Source organism: Phodopus roborovskii, unplaced genomic scaffold (assembly GCF_943737965.1).
Source record: "Phodopus roborovskii unplaced genomic scaffold, PHOROB, whole genome shotgun sequence".
NCBI lineage: Eukaryota > Metazoa > Chordata > Mammalia > Rodentia > Cricetidae > Phodopus > Phodopus roborovskii.
The window spans coordinates 194,769-208,973 of NW_026126884.1; the positions used below are offsets into that span (position 1 = coordinate 194,769).

Below are 14,205 nucleotides of genomic sequence, written 5' to 3' on the forward strand. Positions count from 1 at the left end.
TAACTCTTCCACCACAAGAGCAGTTCCAATTATTAATTTCGTTCAGGCTGAATGTTGAAGTAAGCAACAACATACCCTGGGAAACATACATAAAAATGAGGCATGGCTTAAAAATGGTGGCAGACATCCAAAAGAAAGGACTTGAAGAGGAAGCATTTGTGGTGTACCACAAAATTTTAACATGAGAATCTGCACTTTCCATCTCCTTTCCTGTGACTGTTCCTTCACTAATCTTGTCTTCCTCTTCATGCTTCTCACCTCTGCTGAGCTTATGAAACTTGACAAAGACAACTTTCAATCAGATTTCTGGCAGCTCACACACACAAGCTGATAAATGAATGAGGACCTTTCTTTCTCCAGGCTCTGGGAAGGAAAGGGATGTGGGATCCATGGGTGGAACTCTTCTCATTCCAAGAACTTCTGAATCCATGCCTAGAATTTTTATTGAAATATTTATGGAAATTTTATAGAAATGCCATATTTAGACATTTAGAACTTTTATGCATACCTTAGTCACTCTGCTTTATTCATTTATACACTTCGTGGAGAAACTCAGAAAAGGCCCAGAGTACTGCAACATGCCTTCTAAGGGAACAAGATCCAAAATCAACAAGGTGGATCTTCTTTGTCTTTGTGATAGACCTAAATCTCCAGAGTAAGAGGGAGCTACACAAAAAAATGTCACAGAACTTGAACCTTGTTGGGAGGGGAGGTGATGCAAGCTTAGCATCACAGTATAGAATAAAGGATTGGCAGTGAATGGAGCTCAAGTCATACATAAGAAACTGACATCTCATGGAACCAGGATGTATCCCTGCTGCAGGAAAGCACATTCCCCATGGTGGGGATAATCCTTTACCACAGATCCATGGGGAAGGCCTAGGCCCTACCTCAAATGACTTGACAGACTTTGATGAACCCTCATGGAAGGCCTCACCTGTATGGGGATTGAAATGGTTGGAATGAGGGAGTCTCTGGGAAGAATGGAGGATCAGAGCGAAAGGGAAATAGGACTTATGTGTAAAAGAAGAAAAAATGTATTAAAAAGATTCTAATGTCTCTCCCAACTTGTTTTCTTTCCCCCTTTGCTGACATTAGCACTATTCTAATTCTCCATTTTGTTTTTGTGTTGCAGACAATAAATAGACAATAAATATAGCAAACTGCTGAAACAGTATAGCAAGGATTATGCAAAATACCTGCCAGATAAGGTCATCAACAAGTGAGCATGAAGAGAGAATGTTTTTGTATCACTTAGTCAACCTGTGACCTGGGACTGTGTTTTCCTGTTCCAGTGCAGGTTTTGATCTGTAGCTCTACATATATTTGCAAACACATGGGCTTGTACCTACACAAGTCAACACACAGAAACACACACACACACACACACACACACACACAAGCACATGGACGTGAACAACTATACAAAGACCCAAGGTGCATTAGGGCACTTCGAATATTTTGACAGAATTGTCACTTAAAACAGCTATGCAGTAACTGAGTAAGGGAGTCATGGTTGTTTTTCATAGTACCAGGGTTATGAAGGGGAATAGACTCCATGATGAGATGTCAGACCTGGACACAACTGCAGGTTGTTCATCTCTTTGCTGGCAAGTCTATGCTTCTCAGTTTTGAAGAATTACAGTGATCCCATTTCTCTTTCTATAGGAAGAGAAAGAGAGAGAGAGACAGAAAGAGAGAAAGAAGAGGCAGAAAACAAGGCCTTCTATGAAGATGTAAGAAATGCCATCAAAGCTCCTCAGACTTTGTCAAATGGAGTGCTCTTCTGGATAGAACGGTGGATGGAGTTGATAAAGACACAAGTAGCAAGGTGGTCCCCAATCTCTCATTGGCATTTAAAAGTGCTGAAGTATCTTCAGAAGAAAGCTTTGTTATTAAAACAGCAGTGGTGTGTGGTCCACAAGAATCCTTCAAAGAGATCAAACTGAACACATCATCAGACAAACATGATGGAAAGGTTAATATGGGTGGAAAGCCCAGGTAAGTCACCACAGGTTTAAAGACTTATGTTTAAATGGACTCTATTGCATCTCGGTCAGCTACAAACATTTGTGACTACAAGTCACAAGTCAAGTAAGATCGTCTGTTGAACAGGTGTCTGAAGTCTGGAGCACTGAGAAGCACAGAGAAAGCTTCATCCCCTTTTCCATGTCCTCTTTCTTTGTCTTGCCTGGATCCACTTTGCTGTAGTAACAGAACCTTGTGTGACTGGTGTTCTCTTTCCTTCCTGCCACCTTGACTTCTTGTAAAAGAGGCCTTTAACTTAGTTTAAGCCACATCAGTTTCTTCAAAACTTGTTACATACGGATCCTCATCTTTTCAGAGCTCTGTAGAGATTAGAGAAAGCACATTGGGAAAATAATTAATCATATCCCATAGTAAGGAATGTGCTGTGAAGTGCTACTTTCTAAAAGTGAAACTCTCAGTTAATATAATGACATAACAGAGAGATGTGAAGGAGAGAGACATTCGGTTTATGAGATTATGTTTTCAGCGTTAGTTAGACCTTTGCAGGAAATTCTCGAGTAGATAAGGGAGATAATGACACTGACTGAAGTACTAGCAGGGACAGTGTCAGAACCTGTGACAGGATCTCCAGAAAGCACCCAACACCTGGGTATGGTTGGCCACTTCTACATTCAAAGTTCTCTTCAGGTGACATGGGACAGGGAGACAGGAGAAGACACGGAGCACAGGGAAATTCCATTGGACTATAAGGCCAGGGAAGGCCAGCACTCCAGGCAGTCTGCTCACATCTACAGATGTGCTGAAGCACCTGTTCATCATTGCCCACACATGAATATGCACATTCTGAAAAATGCACACAGATCAAAGGCATGTGCATGGGTCACATATGAAGGATTTCCAAAGGGAACTCCCATAATATTGCATGGAAAAGTTCTCATATATGTCATCTCATTAGTTTATTTACTTTTATTGCTTATTTGTATCATCATATGGCTTTACAGTCTGAATAGGCCTCACTTGAGTTCCTGGCACCTCACCAAAGAAATGCTGAAAATCCAAATGTGCATACCCTAGGCTGGATTTTCACAAGTTTCTAAAGTATTGGTTGGTCTAGTCTTATCTGGCATGAGTCAAAATTTCTTCTTGAGTGAGAACCTCAAGCCAAATTGCAATTATCTTCTTAATTAGGCAGAGGTGAAAGTTAGCCTTTCCTAGCTGTGCATTCAGCAATCCACACATTTCCATATGGAGTTGAGAGAGTCAGTCTTAGCCAACCTTGAGCCTGTGCACTCAGCAATCTACACATCTGCATAACATAAAGTGGGTGCATGAGTAAGACTTTCTGTCCCTATTGGACTGTAGAAACAACCAGGAAAGTGTGAGTGGCCCCAGCTACATTGAGAAAACTGTACCAGGGACTTTGTTGAGTTTAGTGCACCATCTTCACTCACAATTGGAGTGTAGTATGCAACATTTTTAGTTTGTGTGTTCACATGAATGGCCATGTGAATTCCAGAACTCTAGAATCTCAAGGACTCCACCGTCCCTACAAAATGTCTTATTTGGGACTGTCTGTGGTACTATGAACTTGAGAAAGACTCTGTAAGTTTCTATGTAATTGCAACCTCTCAAAATATGATAGGGTTTCTTGCAGGAAAAAATGTTCAGCACAACTGAACATGCCCTCCAGAAGCTTTTGTGAAGGTAGAAGCTCTGGAATACTAGTAGTTAGGCTCCCTATAGATATCTGTTAAACCAAATTGGGACATAGCTTCTGATAGTTCTTTTTCCTCTGGCCTCTGTAGGAATTGCAATCATATATGTAATCCCACATACAGACCCACACACATATATGTAATTTTAAAAAAATAGTGTAAAAATGGTCTATATATATACAACTTCCCACATATATGGCATGAAAGAGAAAGGAGTCCATTTAGGTAGGCAAGAGTGAACTAGAGGGAGACAGAGGAGAGTCACTGTGGGTGAATATGGTAGAAAAGCACAATGACACACACACACACACACACACACAATTTTATACAAAAACTCATGTTGTATGCTAAGTATAACAATTTTTAAAAGGTGTTCCATATAAATAAAAGGCAGGTTGGGTAATCATTGAAGACAGAGGAAAACCAAGTCAAACTGCACATGTAAAATGTCTTAACTAAATTTAAGAACCAACAGATAGGGCTGGTGCGATGCCCTAGGTTGTGAATACATATGACAAGGAGTCTGATGACCTGAGTTTGGTCCCCAAAACTCAAATGGCAGAAGCAGAACTAACTATCAAAAGTTGTCTTCTCAGCTCCACTTGTGCACCATGGTATGCACAATGTGTGTGTGTACACACACAAATAATAACATAAAAAAACTCAAAAGAATAATAGGTGTTATTGATTAGAAATATCTGAACAGAAGCCATTAGGTATGCCCTTTTAGTTCCAGAAATAGGGAGGCAGAGGCAGGTAGATCTCTGTGAGTTTCAGGCTAATCTGGTCTACAAAGAGAGTCTTGGCAGGGTCCAAAACCACAAAATAAAAGTAGCTGAACAGGGAATAAGGATAGTTGAAAACAAAATTGAGCCTAAAGCATAAACAACAAAATGATATAAAGATATACATGAGACTTGGTATGATGTCATAACACATGGGGATTAAGATATGGCCCAGTGGTTACAAGCACTCAGAAGACCTGGGTTCAGGAATCATCCATACCACTGTCCAGTACCAGAAGATCTAAACACCCTCTTCCTGCTAAAAGGGAAATATACACACATAGTACACAGAAATGCATGCAGGTACTCTGACATTCATCTAAGGCATAATCTGATTGTTCTCATTTTCATATACTTTAAACTTAAGTAAACTTTTTTCTAGAAAAAGTCAGGGTAGAAAGAACAGCACAGAGACACTTTTTAAAACAACAAACAAAAAACTGAGGTGTGAGAAACCTTTCATAGCACCAGACTTATCATTATCATGAGTTGCATCCATGACATCTTGTACCAGGATAAATAATCATGTGACTCTTAAGACCATGCTGTTTATGAAAGATGGCTTTTCCATTTTACACTAGTGCTTGTTAAAGAACAAAACAGACTCAGCCATGACAAAAAAGGAGAAATCATGTTTCACTCCACAAAACATTTAATTCAAATACATACATGAAATTTATATAAGTTTAGAAGTTGGGGAAGGGGCACAGTACCCATGCATGTTGAGACCAGAGGCCAATGCTAGGTGTCTCCTTTAGGTGTCCTGCACTTATAAAAAAGAAATAAAGAAAGAAAGGAAAGAAGGAAGGAAGGAAGGAAGGAAGGAAGGAAGAAAGAAGAAAGGAAGGAAAGAAAAGATGCATATGGGTGCTTTTGTCTGCATATGTATGTGTATCACATAAGTGCAGTGCCCTTAGGAGACAGAAGAGGGCACTAGATTCCCTGGCACTTGGGTTATGCGCTGCTTGTGAACCACCAAGTAGGTTCTGGAAACTGACAAAGGTCTTCTGATTGAGTAGCAGGTGTCCTTAAAAACATTGAGCTATCCCTCCAGCCCCTCCTCCATGTCATTTCTTGAGACAGGATTCTCTTCAGCTACCTTACACCTTGCCATGCTGAAGGGGCAACTTGCTCTGATGCCTGGATTTTATGTGGTTTCTGAAGTCAGATTTTCAGGTTTACACATACAGTGCCAACTTCCTGCACCCCCATGTGTTTTCTGCTGCTGCCTGCCCAAATCCAGAGTTACCACTTCATTCTAGAGTTAAGTCTTCAGTTTACATACAAGGGTAAAATGACTGATGTCCTAGGTAGAAGTTTAACAATCTAGGTAGGTTAGGGCATGAAACCTTCATGCATTTGACTTCACAGATTAGAGCTAACATATCTACACCACTCTGCCTCCTTCCTCAAGTAGAATAATGTTCCCCACACCTGCCTGTCCTATGGAAGTTGGGAATGAACAAGAGGTATCAAAACTATGACACGAACCTCACAGTAAAGAAGCTTGACCCTACTCACCAGTAATCTCTCCTGCTGCCCTCTCACTATGATCCTTCCTATTGATATTCTGGAAGATTCTGATGGTCACATGCCAGGCTTTCTTCTCTAGGAATCTTCACTAGTAAGTTGGAAGATTTTCCGAGCCACCTTCACTTTGTTCCAAGGACTCTGTTTCAGTCCATACTGCATGATTTCCTGCTTGAAGGCCTCTTGAACTTTATGAACTTTGAGAATATTCAACAAGTATAAATAATAGTCAGGCAGTAGTGTTACACAACTTTAATCCCACTCACAGGCAGTAGAATCTCTGTGAATTTTAGCCCAGCAAGGTCTACAGAGTGATTCTGGGACACAGTAGACTACACAGGGAAATTGTTGCAAGAAACGAAATTAAATAAATACACTAAATAAATAATAAATTAATGAAGTTACGTGGTCCTAAACACCTTTAATCGTGGTCCTAAACACCTTTAATCCCTGTACTCAGTAGGCAGAGGCAGGAGTATCTCCCAGCTTGAGGCAGGCCATGGAATACAAAATGAGACACTGTCTCCAAATAATAAACAGATAGATAAATAAATAAATAGGCAGGAAGGAAATAACAAAAAACAAGAGATAAATGAACAAAAAGAATCAGCTAGCAGCAGCAAAACTCATCCCATGTCCTGCAGGTATCAGAAGCAGAGGTTGTCACAACTTTCAGTCCAATCTAATGATTCCTTTGTTCCAACATAAGGGCTCTTAGAGAACAGCAGCCCTCATCTTCTTATCTCATTTCATTTAAGGATTTTGTTTTCAGCTTTAGAGATCAGTCCCTGGGCCTTGGGCATGCCACACAACAATTCTTACCACTAAGCTAAATCTTTAACCCCTGACAGAAAGGCTGAAGGTTAATTTTAACAGGTGAAAAATTCCTCCCTAAGACTTTGGATCCCAACATATTCATCAATAAACTGGGTCAAAAAGAACTCAGCTTGTGTCATCCAAAACTTATTTTACACTCACACCCATGATCAAAAATCCATATGTCCTCACACATAGCACAAAACACACACACACACACACACACACACACAAACAGGGTTTTTTAAGACAGGGTTTCACTGCATAGTCATGGTTTTCCTGGCACTAACTCTGTAGACCTGGATGGCCTGGAACTGAGGTTAGCCTGCCCTGCCTCCCAAGTGCTGGGATTAAAAGTAAGATCCACCACTGCCCTGTGAACACACCCACCGCCTTTTCATTCATTATTTTATGTGGTATTGGGTGCTGGGTTCAAAGGCATAGGACACAAGATCAAGTATTTCCTTTTATATACATAATAATATTGTCTTTGAGGCATCTCTAAACACTTGATCTCTGATAATATGACACAGTGGGGTGTGCATCACCAGATCAGAGCTTAATTTTTAAAGTGTTTTCTGTCTTCTCTAAAACCGCTCCAGTGCTCACCTTGCTTCTCTTTTCTGCTCACATACCAACGCCTTAGGTTTGTGATACCGCATGCACCTACGGAGGTTTTTATGAGAGGAAGGGTGAAAAGCCAGGCAGTGGAAGGGAGCAGGGTCCTTGGCAGCACTTATTCAGGTAGGCAGGGGCCAGCACAAGCTAAAGGACTTGAATTCAACTCTTCTAGTTCTCCTGAGCGACACTAGTTCCCCCTGGGGATAATACACACTTATCCTGACATCTATTCTAGTCTAGAGATTGAGTCCGGTGGCTTCACACTCTGGGTCTCGATTGCTTTTATGCACTCTGAGCCAATTCCCTGGAAAGTGGTCTTGGGACTCTATTGTGACAGGTATCCTGACTCAGCTTCCAGTTCCCGGTCCTCTATACTCTCATCCTTCTCAAATCCTTGTCTATCCTCCAGCTCACCCTTCATTGTCGGCCGGCTTCCCAAACTATCCCAAGATGTCTACTTGATTCAAGCCTCACTCACTCCTTCCCTTTCTTTGCTGTGTTCTGCAGCTTTAAGCCACCAGGGATCTTTCTTGTTGAAATTTCCTCTGGAAAATCCTCTGTGCTCAAGAAACAAAGTAAGCACAGCCCACACACATTTGCTCCAGGGTCATCAATAGACCTGGACCAGACTGGATTTATTTCCTTGCATAATGTCATAGGGCCGCTTCGTCCTCTGGCTAGACATGTGCCTTGGGTTTACCTCCATGGCAAAGTGGCCCCTTAAAGTGGTGGGTGGGGTCTGTTTGTTGTGATCTCTTCAGTTGTTGTCTCCCCCTGGCTGCAAAGGTGGGGCTGCTGGTCAGGATAAATGAATATAGGAGGCAAACTGTCAGGGAGAGGATGCAGGACAGTGGGGATTATGGAGGCAGAAATGCAGCTGAAATAGCAGAGGTAATGGCTGTAGGGAGGGTTTCAGAGTCCTTTGGAGGGGGTTGGATTTATTTGTTGTTTGGTTTTTAAAGTTTTTCCAGACGGGTTTTCCATTGTTTAACAGCCCTGCCTGACTTGAAGCTCTGTACAGCAGGTGCCCTCAAACTCAGAATCTGCCTGCCTCTGCTTCCTGTGTGCTGGGACACAACCCTCTGTTATTTATTTATTTATTTATTTATTTATTTATTTATTTATATTTTAAAGTAAGGGACTCATATGGCCCTAGCTGTCCTAGAATTCATTCGCATTACTAGAAGACATATTGTATAATGATGTCTGGGGTTTCTTCTGTTTCAGCTAATAAGTACTTTTATCAACTCTTTTAAGGGGTACAAAGAGAGAGTAGCTTTAGCTGGCTTTTGTCTCAGAACTCTTGCTTTTTCAAATTAGTTTTCCCCTCTGAAGACAAAGTAACCATCTATAGCTCAGAACTTGCTATTTAGCATAGGCTGAGCTCGGAAGTGTAATATTCCTGTTCCAGCTTCTGACACATTAGAATGTAGAGTCCTCTCTTACCACATCCATGAATACATACATGCATACATGTTCCTCAGCCTGCCCAGTGACAGGATTAGAGGAGATCACTACTGTATCCAGTTCTGGATCTTTTCAGTAGATACATGTATGTGAGAGAGGAAGGTATTTCTGTTCTCTCCCAGAAGAAAGCTGTGTGTAACAGTATGAGAACAGCAGATAGTGAGTATTTCTCTTCTCTTTCAAAAGGTTTGGAACCAGAAATGTGTCATCCTTTGAAGTTTCCTGGACGGGGGTGGTGGTGTGGGGGACATTGGCTTGTGTTTGCTAATTGTACAATCCTAATCTGAAAATTTAAAGCTGGGATTGATCTTATTTGAAGAGTTTTCAAGACCCTTTTCATTCTGGGTCATTTCAGATCTTGGAGTGTGATTCTCCTGTGCTTGCTTCATAGGATGGCTTGGAGTATTCTACAAGACAGCACTATTTAACACACAATACCCAGCTTACTCTGGGCCTTCCAAGATACAAGGCACAAATTATGAACTTCTTGGATGTTTGCACTTGATCCAAATTCTGGCCTCAGTACAGAGTACTGGCAAGCAGAGCTGCAGGTTGGGGAATGAGGATAACATGGACAACAAGCATCTGCTAGGTCAGTTGGTTATTTATTGTGTTTAGTTCTATGCTTGTGTTATCACCATGTCATGTATGTGAAGGTCAGATGAGAATGTACAATAGTTCCTTCTTTTAATTAGATAACTAATCAGTAACAATAGTGCACCACCTCAACCATGGCTCTGCCTCTACCCAATTCGCTTTCAGTCAGTCCCTCCAAATGAAAAGGCCTCACTACCACCCTCCTCTCCACTCTCCCCACCACCACCTTACTCTCTCCCTCACCACATTCATCCTGCCACCCTGGGCTCCACCCTCCAGGCAGAGCTGATTTCTCACCCTCTGCAGCTAGGTGGAGATCCAGTCTTTGCAGAGGCCAGGAGCTCTGCTCATGCTTAGTTAGGTGTGGGCGGGTACCTGTGGAAAAGACAGTTGGGAGGGTTGGAATTCTGGCCTCTGAGGGCCATTCTTCAGGTGAGGGACATCTAGGTTGCTCCCAGGTTATTGCTATTACAAATAATGCTGCTATGAGCATAGTTGTGCAGATGTCCTTATTGAATGAATGTGGATCAATGTGGTATATGCCTAAGAGGGAGATTGCCAGTTCCTGTGGTAGACTCATTCCCATTTTCCTGAGGAACCGCCATACTGATGTCCAAAATGGCTGTACAAGTTGGCACTCCCACAGGCAGTGAAAGAATGTTTGACTTTCTCCACATCCTCTCCAGCATAAATTGTCATTGGTGTTCCTAATTTTAGACATTCTGGAAGGATTAAGATGGTATTTCAGAGTTGTTTTGATTTGCAGTTCCCTGAGGGGTAAGGATGTTGAGCACTTTAAGTGTCTTTCAGCCATTTTAGATTCCTTCTTTGAGAATTCTTTATTCAGTTCTGTACCCCATTTTTAGTAGGGTTTGTTGTTGTTTTGTTGAGTAGTTTCTTGAGTTCTTTGTATACACTGGAGACCAGCACTCTCTCTGATATTGGGTTGGTGAAGATCTTTTGCCAGTCTGTGGTCTTGTCAACCGTGTCCTTTGCCTTACAGAATCTTCTCAATTTGACGATGTCCCATTTATTAATTGTCGATCTTAGTATCCTTGCTACTTTTGTTCAGTTCAGGAAGCTGTCACTGTACCAATTCATTCAAGGGTAGATCCTACATTCTCTTCTAAGAGGTTCAGTGTGGCCTGATTTATTTTGAGGTCTTCTAAAGGTCACCATCCTATTATGCCAGCACCATTTGTTGAAGATGCTTTCTTTTTTTTCATTGTACCATTTTAGATATTTTGATAAAAATCAGTTGTTTGTAGGTGTATGCATTACTATCAGGAATTACAGTCCTATGAATTATAGGTTCATCTTCATGACTTGGTCTGTGCATTTGGAGAAAGTTAAAGGAGTCAATATTACACATGGGAATGTTCTATCTTCCTGATTTTGCAGTGGTCTTTTCAGTACTATGTTATCATCAATCTCTGTAAGTAGTTTATGCATTGGGCATAAAATACAGTTTATGTGATTCCCAACACAAAAGATTAGAAGTTCAAAATATATCATTATACCTTGATTTTATGGATTTTATTGTTGATTATTTTTTCCAAAAACCCATACATTTTAGTTAAACTCACATGAAATGTTTCTTATGAGAATGGATTGACAGCTGGTATAGAGTTATTCTTGTATTCTGTGGGATGGAGTATGCCTCATTATGTGATAATCTACATTTATATGCTATGGAAAATAATTGTCAGTGATTCATTTTAGGATGGAAGCTTTATTAAATGAGTATCATGAGGATACTCAAATGATTTTTCTAGTATTCCTTAAAGATTTATTTATTTATTTATTTATTTATTTATTTGTTCAATGGCAATGTTGGAATGCCGAATGGTGTTTATTGAGTGGTTGGAGTGGGCTTATATACTGACTCACAGCACAGTGGAAAATAACAGGCTTATTAAATTTAGCTCCTCCCCACCAGGTGTGTGTTAGCATAACAGGAAGAGTACCAATGACAACTCTGGGTTGTGGATGGGGGCAGGAAGAGTACCAATAGTAACTCTGGAGCAAGAAGTTGTGGCCAACAGCTTCAGGCTTGCTCAAGATACCAGGCAGAGCCCTACTAATCTCAAATTCCACCTTCTCAGAAAAGTCTTCATTAACTACCTTTTATAAATCAAGTATTCTTCCTGCCCAAATATAGTCACATATTTTGTTTTAAGGAGTGGTGTAAGGAGTAGGTTTTTCTGCCAGCCTGGCCGGTCTTAGACAGTTGCCACGCCGGCCCCAAATAACACACAGAGACTCTGTATTAGATATACTGCTGTTGTCCAGGTAGTAGTTTCTTATCAGCTAGCTCTGTCTTAAGCATTAACTCATTTCTGTTAATCTACATTTTTCCTCGAGGTCTTAGACTAAAAGGGGAATTATAGTGGGATATTCACTTTGTCTCCTTCTGTGGCACTGACCATGCCCATTGAGGGTGGACAGGGGCAGAAGTGACCCATGGAAGGAGGTCTGAGTAGGAGGAAGGTGTTTTATCCCCCTCATCTGTAGTTACAGGTCCTTGTTAAGTGTCTACTTTGGTTGCTGGGAACTTAGATCTGGTTTTCTGGAAGTCAAAGAAACATTCTTAATCACCAGTTATCTCTCCATCAGCTCTAGCATTACACACCGACAGAAACTAACTCTGCCAGTCTCAAAGATGCTTTCTGGGATGGATGCAGTGAGAGAGGCCTGTAAATTCTAACATGCCAGAAGCTGAGACAGGAATATTACACTTCTGAGCTCAGCCTAGGCTACATAGTAAGTGTCTGGGCTAAACAGGGTAATTTTGACTTCAGAAGGGAAAACTAATTAAAACAAAACAAAACAAACAAACAAAAAAGAAAAAAATAAGAGTTCCGAGACCAAAGCCAACTAAAGCTACTCTCTGATTTTACTCATACAGAAGATAGAAGAATTCCTTACATGAGGTGATAAAAGTACTTCGTAGTTGAAACAAAAGTATAATCCTGTTACCTTTACACAATGTGACTACTAATAATGTGTAGAGAGCTTTCCCTGGGGTCAGAAGATTTTTCAAGGTTCCTGAATAAACTGCTTAAAGAACAGTGGGAGCATTGTGTCTTCCTTGCTGGTCGAGGTGGTCGCGACAATATTGTGAATGAATTCTACAACTACCAGGGCCATATGAGTCCCTTGCTTAAAAATAAATAAATAAGGCGCTAGCGGGGCGACGGTGCAAGGCGGCCCCGCGCCCCCGCGGGCCGGTGGTTGCGGGGTCTCCCGCCTGGCCCGGGGCTGCGGGCAGCCGTGGCATCCGCGGGGGACCGCAAGGTGCGGCGCAGAGGCGGAGCAGGCCGGCTGCAGGCTGGGCAGGAAGCGCCGAGCATGCCCCGTGACAACATGGCCTCCCTGATCCAGCGCATGGTCCTGCAGGCGTGCCTCACCTTCCGCGGCGGCGCTGAGGGCTCCGAAACGCCGCCCCGGGCTTCCCGGAGAACCTGAGCCAGCTGAAGAGCCTACTGACCCAGGTGCGCGCCGAGGACCTCAACATCGCGCCATGGAAGGCGCTACCGCAGCAGCTGCCTCGCAACCTGCCGCCGGTCACCTACATGCACATCTACGAGACTGAAGGCTTCAGTCTGGGTGTGTTCCTGCTCAAGAGCGGCACGTGCATCCCGTTGCACGACCACCCTGGCATGCACGGCATGCTCAAGGTGCTCTACGACACGGTACGCATCAACTGCATGGACAAACTGGACACGGGTGCGGGGCCGCGGGTGCCGCCGCCTGAGCAGCAGTTCGAGCCGCCGCTGCAGCCCCGGGAACGGGAGGCCGTGCGGCCGGGCGTGCTGCGCTCCCGGGCCGAGTACACCGAAGCCAGCGGGCCCTGCGTGCTCACGCCACACCGGGACAACCTGCACCAGATTGATGCGGTGGACGGGCCAGCCGCTTTCCTGGACATCCTGGCTCCACCCTACGACCCGGATGACGGCCGGGACTGCCACTATTACCGTGTGCTGGAGCCCATCAGACCCAAGGAGGCCTCCAGCTCTGCCTCCGACCTGCCCAGAGAAGTGTGGCTCCTGGAGACCCCACAGGCCGATGACTTCTGGTGCTAGGAAGAGCCCTATCCAGGCCCTAAGGTTCTGCCTTGAAGAGCCCACTGCCCGGGAACTGTGGGCCAAAGTTGTGCCCTGCCTTGCTCGAAAAAGGACTGGCTGCCCACGACCTACCATAAGGGCCCCTGGCCCCTCTCCTGAGCGATGCATCTACTGGAGTGACCAGCTCCTCATCTTGGACAGCCTTGGGAAGCACGGCCCTCTGGAGTACAGCCACCCGGCACAGTTATGCAGGGCAGGTGGGCGGGAGGCTAGGTTGCTTCCTGGTGCTGCCACTGCCACACAGGCTTTGATTTAAGTGAGTGGGGCAGGGGACCCTAAAGCGCTTCCATCCTAAAGCCATAATGAAAATCTTGTTTCTCATTCTCCAAAATACACTAAATGGTTTTGAACTCCTCCTCTTCCCTTCGATGACTAACATTTGTTTTCTCACTCTCCTGCCCATGGGACCTTTGGCTCCTAATAATTTATTGCGGGTTGTGCATGACCTTGAATTATTTTTTAGTTCAAGTCATTGGTTTGGTTTTAGAAAAACAAAACTGATTTTCTAAAGTGACATCTGAAAAGACGTTGTTTCCAGCACTGGGGGTTCACTGCAAC

General features: G+C 43.1%; 1 pseudogene; it reads left to right on the forward strand.

Moving 5' to 3' along the window:
• The first annotated feature begins 12,871 nt into the window (after positions 1–12,871).
• Positions 12,872–13,690, forward strand: LOC127214654 (2-aminoethanethiol dioxygenase-like; annotated as a pseudogene).
• The last annotated feature ends 515 nt before the right edge of the window (positions 13,691–14,205 follow it).